This window comes from Topomyia yanbarensis, chromosome 1 (assembly GCF_030247195.1).
Source record: "Topomyia yanbarensis strain Yona2022 chromosome 1, ASM3024719v1, whole genome shotgun sequence".
NCBI lineage: Eukaryota > Metazoa > Arthropoda > Insecta > Diptera > Culicidae > Topomyia > Topomyia yanbarensis.
The window spans coordinates 202,870,819-202,878,505 of NC_080670.1; positions in this window are offsets into that span (position 1 = coordinate 202,870,819).

The following is a 7,687-nucleotide window of genomic DNA, read 5'->3' on the forward strand; positions in this document are numbered from 1 at the left end:
AGCAAGACGCCTTTTCACCTCGCGGGTAACATCATCATCGCACGTCACTAGAATTCCAAGGTACACAAATTCTTCCATTACTTCAAATTTATAACCACCTAACACCACTTCACCACCAACATCACTATTGGACCAACGTATTCTTCCAGCTATCATGTACTTCGTCTTGCTGGTGTTGATTGTGAGACCAGTTCTTGCTGTCTTCCGTTTTTAAAAGGCACGAATGCCTCTTCCACGGCTCGGCGGTCGATGGTCCAATGATATCAATATCGTCCGCAAATCCTAGGAGCATATGCGACCGAGTGACGATGGTATCGTTCCTTTGCACGCCTGCTCTCCTGATGGCACCTTCAAGATTTCGATTTCGATCCATCCAGCGTTGCACGAATCAGCCTAATCAGTTTCGTCGGAAAACCATGTTCTACCACTATCTGCCATAACTCGTTTCTTTTCACTGAATCGTACGCCGCTTTGAAATCAATAAACAGAGGGGGGTCTGCAAGTTGTATTCCCGGAATTTATCTAGTATCTGTCGCAGGGTAAACATTTGATCCGTTGTTGATCGGTCTTCACGATAATCACCTTGGCATTCGCCGACGAAAGACTCCTCAAAGGGCCTCAATCTGTTGAACAGAATACGTGACATAATTTTGTACGCCGAATTGAGGAGCGATATTCCTCGATAATTGGCGCACTCCAGTCTGTGTCCCTCTAGCCAGTTAGCATTTCTTCTTCCCATACCTTCAAAAGAGTTCGGTGAAGTGTTTCGTGCAGCTGCTCACTACCGTGTTTGAGAAGTTCGTTTTTCTTTCTGCGGTGAATTCTTTTTTCAGCTCCTCATGCTTCCTTGTACCGCTCTCTCTGTTCTGACACTAACATCCGGCTTCTGGCAGCATTTTTCTCATCCGTCACTCTCTGGCACTCCTCATCGAACTAACCGTTTCTGGGTCGTCTCTGAGCAGCGCCTATTACTTCTCGCGCTGCTGTGCTCAACTAAATTTACCGACTTTTATTCTCCCACTCTCCACGACTGCTGCTGCTGGTGATTCACTGTTGCGGGCAGTTTCGTCCGACCGGCCGGGACAGTAATAGCCGAGTTCTCCTGATTTTCGTTGGCTGCTCCGGCAGCGGTCCTCGGCTTTTAGCTAGGGAGATGAGCTTTGCTAGCGACGTTGGCGACGAATCGCCGGATCGTTTACTCGCCGTAAACGATCCCGGAAGTCACCGCAGTAAATTTCCCAGGGGGAACCTTTGTCCGCTCTGCTTCGTTCTCCTTGGCAATTAACTGTGAAGGAAAGCTTGGTTCGTTTGACTGATCCTCCACCGTTACACGCGCACTTCACTTACTTACTTCACTGCAATAGTGGCGGAAAACTGTCTCGAAAAAAAAAACGGACCTCTGTTTAGTACCGTGGTTCATCACAAACTAACACGACCAAAACAAACACCAAAAAAACGCACCGTCGGATAGCTGTCATTACAATGATACAGCATAGTCAGACCACTTTTTCAGCGAAAGGAGAGCGGTAACCTAACTAAATCCTATGTTACGTATACACAAATGTTTAACTAAATTTTCTACACCTATCTTCACGCACATAACCGTTCACAAACGCGAAAATGAACAAAAATTTACAACTAAATGTGAACGGTATCGAACAGCGGTGAGCATAATTTTTAGTAAACAAGTACACTCTACGGAATGTCTACATAAAAAAGGGTATATTTCCACCCAGTGCTAAATTGTTACCCTGACGGGTTACAACTGGGTGTGATTTTATTTTTTTCAAGACGGAAGCGTTACGTACACTTTGAACCTTATTAATTTTCCTGTTACTAAACGAATTGCAAATATTTTAAACAGTAAACCAGTTTAAATAGTTCACAAACTACTTTTAATGTTAATCAACGTGTGTGAGACATAGAGCTGAAGCTGCATTGGAATAATTTGTGTGTTCCGTGCGAGGTAGTAGAGAATGCTGTTACCGAATTATTTTCTTGTGCCGTGCTAGTTGACATATTTATCAATTCTGGAAATTTAGAGGTGGCGGATCGACTTATTATTCTGTTTATCTCAGCCCTTTTCAGGATTCCACCATGAAGGAAGGAATAGTTTTGAATATTTTTCTTTACAGTGAAAAATTACATTTGATTGCAAAACTTTTGATCGTTGTTGAACAGTGGACTACCAATCAAATCACAGCCAATGATTTTTACAAAATCATTTTTATCGCAATTTATGGTAATTGTATCCTTTACATTACGCAATTGTTGGGAATATTTCCTACCAGATCGCGCAAAAATTTATTAATGCCTAGTGCCCCTATTATTGGCTTGAATCAAAACTCGTCGAAATGTCAATTGACGATAGGTTCATCCCGAGGTGTATACAGGTGTACACATTTTTTTTTTCTATGTGTGCATCAGCTGTCACTTTTTTCGGGCAAACAAGAAGAAATGAAGAAGAAAACAGAAGCACGTGGTCCCATACTTCATTCTGATTGGTTGGTGATGTAAACATTTCCATATTAAATTTGCAAAAGGGCGAATAAGATTTGTAAACAAACTTATTTTGATGGTTTCTCTTAATTTACTATAATTTCAAAGCAGAAAACAATTGAAATTACTTCTACGAAGGGTAAAAATTTACATTAACGCATATTTTTCATGAAATTCCACTCTGCAGCAGACTAATGAGCGAAACAAGTTTGTTTACAAAAAATACTTTCGCCCTTTTGACGAATTAATATTGATTTGCTCTTTTGCGATCCCGGACGCCATACTTATTTTTACCACGTGCTTACAAGCTTCGTTTCGATTGGTCGGTTTGTTGATTAAGTGCTTCGCGGTCCTGGGCCGCCATGATTAATTTCACTAGCAACAAACCAACACACTCAAACTTGACGAATGTGAACACCTATACTGTAATGCATTTCGGGTTCATCCGGAGTGTTCATTTGTGTTTACATTTTGCTAGCGTTGCCAATTTTATTTTGATTCCACCACCCAATGTGCCCACGTCACATCGCTTTTGTACTTGCTGTCCTTAAACTAGACACAGCCCCTATGTTTGAGTAAGCCGGCCAAACGAGTGGATCACAGGTTCGGTTGCTTCTTACGGTGGTTCAACGACCTCCTCACCTCCTAGGTCTCGGTTATGCGGCTAAGCCGCATCGAAATGATACCCCTTAAACAGAGGTTCCTGAAGGGTATCGGATGGTTACCGGAAGATCAATCGGAAATGAACCCGAATTCTGGCTGGTTCTGATTAGTATTCCGGCTCCATTTACCATAATGACAAAATATTACATGCCGTGTGCCTCGTAAGGGAATATGTTGCATTTATAGCGTACAATACAAGAAAATCTTTTTACCATTTGTGATGACTAAAACAAGTAAAATATCTGTGAAAATCTGTGATAAATTTCGAAAAAATCTGTGAAAAATCGCAATATTTCCAAAAATCTGTGAAAATCTGTGATTTTTTTTTATCAAATTGCCAAAAAGCTGTCATCTGTAAAAAAGAATCTGTGGTGAAAAATTATGAAAAAAAATCTGTGACATTCCAGAAAAATCTGTGAATATGGCAACCCTGCCTTAGACGGCCGTTGAGCTCACCGATTCGATTCAGAAATTTATTCAAAATATTTAAACTCACTATCACAATACTTTCCAAAATTCATTCATCAGATTGCAACATTTGATCAAAGACGATGCTTTAAATATAAAGACACGCGGATAGAAAAACAGTGAATTTGGCTGCACGGTTTACCAAGTTGTTTTGTCTGCTCGTTTTGGCAACTAGGAGTGTTGTGTACACGGAGACGAAAAACTACCTAAAATTGAGTTCCTTTGACTCAATCACATGGTATCGTGGGGGAACTTAAAATTAGGTAAACCGTGTTGAAGGTAGTTTCCATTTAACCACGGCAAAAATTACAACTCATTGATAGGTTTTTTATACTCAAATTTAAGTTGAATTTACCTAATTTTGAGTATACCCCAAACAACTCAAAAGTACGTTCCTCCACGGAAGACCTCGACTGAGTCGAATCTCTCGTTTTGTTTTTGACAACACTAATAAGTGCGAAAGCGACGCACAACTCAAAAGTTAAAAGAACTTATTCTGCAGGTTGTTTTATTTAACCGTGTAAACAGCGAGTGACTTGTTATTTTAATGAATGCTTGACAAATTTCTTTTGAGAAATATTTCGCAAAATACTCAATCATGCAACTCGAAAACGCATTGATTCACGTAACTGAGTCTGTGTAAATGTTTTTCGTTGCACTGGAGAGGATATATCGAAAATACAGTTGATGAGTACCCGGATAGAATTTTACAATAGCATTTACCCTACAAACAATCATAAAATAATAAATATTATAGTTATTACTGTTTCAACATTGTTCGATGCCAAGTTCTCACAGTAGATTTACAATAAAATTTCATGTAACAATAAATTTCACTGTTCAGCAAAAAACTGATACAGTGCATTCACATTAAATTTTACTGTTTTCGAGAAAAAAATGTATGAAGAAAAACTGATTTTTTTAATGTTAAGATACATAACCTCCCCCCTTTTTCACTGTAAAAGTCTATTTTACATTGAAATTTACTATAAAAACGTTAAAGTTTATTGTTTTTGTATTGTAGCATAACACTAAAACTTACTGTAAATTATTGTAAAAATACTGTACTGTCACAGTGAAAATCAAGGTTTTGTTACTGTACATTTCTATTCGGGTAATAGCGACATTGTCACATAGTTGGTAGTTTGCTGATGCCATTCAACATTAATATTTATGACGAATATCACGATAATAGGAAAAAAAACTAGTCGATAAGTTTATAATGTTCAGACTTCGCATCTACCAGTTATATAAAATGAGGGACTAGACAATCGAGCAATGGCTTTGTAATGTTTAAAATGTGTTTAAATTTTCTCGTACTTTATTTGCATCATTAAAGTTATTATGTATGTATATAAAGTTTACACGCTTCGTATGTAAACATAATTACATACATTTCTTTATATTTCAATCTCAATACTCCACAAAAGTTACTTCCAAAATTGGCCATATTTGTTTACATTGCTCGTTTGGAACCGTTGTTTTGGGTTAGATTGGAACTTTCGGCTTCAGTCTTCGCGCTTCTCTATACATTCAACTCTGCATTTGACAAGTCATTTGCTCGATTGTAAAGACACTGCCAGATAAATGGTAAACAAACGAGTCGAGTCTTTATCCAGAGAGAATCAGCGTCGTTAGAGCCAGCAGCATCCAGCCGTTAAGTTCAGCGGCAATAATTGACGTTTAAAAACAACTCGGCGGCTTCAGCTGCCAAACACTAACACTAATGAGTCCGATGAGAAGGCAATCATTTTCCAAAGAAAAAATGAAATTTTCAATTCAAATTCTTACGAGAATAGTTGTGTGGTTCTAATAAGTTTTTACAGTTTGCCGTTTCGGTGTCAGTAACAGTGCGGCTTCTTAACACGTCTTGTGGTGGAGGCAATTTGGAGAGCGCTTTTCGTTAACTACTGCTAGCGGGGAGCGTTCCTTCTAGGAACTAACGAGCGGATCACCAACGGCAAAATACTTGTGGCTTCTACGACGCTCAAACGTAAAATGGAGAACTTTTGATGTGGACAGTTGGTTTTACCTGTGTTAAAGATGCACCATTGTCAAATGGGAGGCGCTAATAATTAAATAAAATTTATGCTCGCTTGTTGAACAGCTAATGGTTGTTTTTACAAAATAATTTTTATTGTAATTTATAGTAATCGTATCCTCAATGGAATCTGTTACGCAATTGTTTAGAATATTCTCTAGCAAATTGGGTCATTAAGCTATATATAGTTTTCCGTTCCATTCGATAAATTCTAGGTCCAATATACATAATATAACATTATTTCAACAAAAATTTCGTTGTAATACGTAAAAACAATTTTTTTGTTTTTTAAAATAAATCTGATGTAAACTTGGCAACCATACATAGGAAAACTGTGGTCTGGCCTATCAAGACATTGAGTGTTGTTGAAAAAAACTATGCATTGGATGGTGTTTATGTCAAATAAAAATAACCCTGCGGGAAAACTGAGAAAACATGCCTTAATTTTTTCTGACAGGGCATCATTTGTCGTGAAATTCGATATGTCAAATGCTTCTGATAGTGTCAAATCCAGACTGTCAACATATTTCTTTATTTTAAATTTTAATATTATTTTCACGTTTCCTGAGTTGAAAAAAACATTGTTGCGATCACGAAAATCAGCTTTATCGATGTATGTAATAAAAAAAGTTTTTTTTTCCGCATTTAATGACCCAATTGCACAAAAATATATTTATCCTGTTCAGTACAGTGGCAATAATTGACGTTGAAAAACTAGGGGCAGGTGATGTTTGGGACACAACCGGGACTCGTTGAAGAAGTAGTATTCGTTGTTTTAGATAGTCTCAAAATGGTTTCCATTGGTTTTAAAAGAAAATTAATTTTAAATAACTTCCCATTGTAATTGACAGTTTTGAGAAATTATAAAACCATAAAATGAAAACTATAGCTACAAAAAAGTCATTCAACGTATCCGTAGCAGATATCTGGAATGCTAGCCATAGTGTATAGCAATAATGACTAACGGCAGCTAAAGATGATGCACAGTACTTACACACGCAAGTAATTTTCCGTTCCAAATTGTGCCTTTCGTCATTTCTCGTTGATTGCAGACAATGCACGACTAGGTCGAATGGAATTGGAACGGATTTCCTTCATCTACATCAACGGTCTATTGATACGAGAAGACAACGGAGCTATCCTCCGACTTAGCTTGCTAACATTGACGTTTGACTGTTTTATACTATGATACACAGCATTGGAATAGTTACCAAATTAGTGTCCTTTAGCTTTGATGAGAAACTGAGTCAGGTTCAAATCCTAACTCCTCTTAAAATCCGTATAAGTTTCGGGGTTTATCAAGTAAAATCGTTCCTATTCAAAAACCATTAAAGAATCTTAAAATTTTCTAACCTAAACATTTCTGATCCCAGCATGCTGCGACCTTTAAATCCCAACCTATCTCGGAATTGAAGAGCGGCAGTGTGTACCTTATCCTGAATCGCACCGCGGTCTGTCATCCATCCCACGGTTTTGAAATTCCGTGAAACGCGTGCATCGAATGGCTCAATCCTGGAAAACTTTTAATTGCGCTCTACATGTTCCAATATGCGCACCGGCTGCTACTGCTACTGCCTGTCTTTGTCAGCAGAAACATTTGGATTCAGCATTGCTCTGAGCCTGTCTCTTTTTCTGGTTACTGCTGGTGCTGCTGCTACTGCAAAAAAAAAAGACTGGAATGGAAAAACTTTCGCCACACAACAGCGTTGGCAGAAAGTACATTCATATTCCATTATCACTGTGAGATTTTACTTTCTGCATCCCCCTTCCAAACACCATTCCAGCAGCATACCCCCGTACCCAAATCTTTCACAAAGTATGTTTGTCTCCTATACTTTTCCTATTATTTTTTATTATCAGACAATATTTGATGACGCAGAATATCGGCGATGCAACGTAGACTAGTAGTACCGAGTAGTAGAGGACACCATCCAGCGATGTGCCTTATCAAACCAGCTTTTTTTTTTCAAGTTTCCGGTTTCCGGACGAAGCAGGCGGGTGCCAAAAAAATGAAAA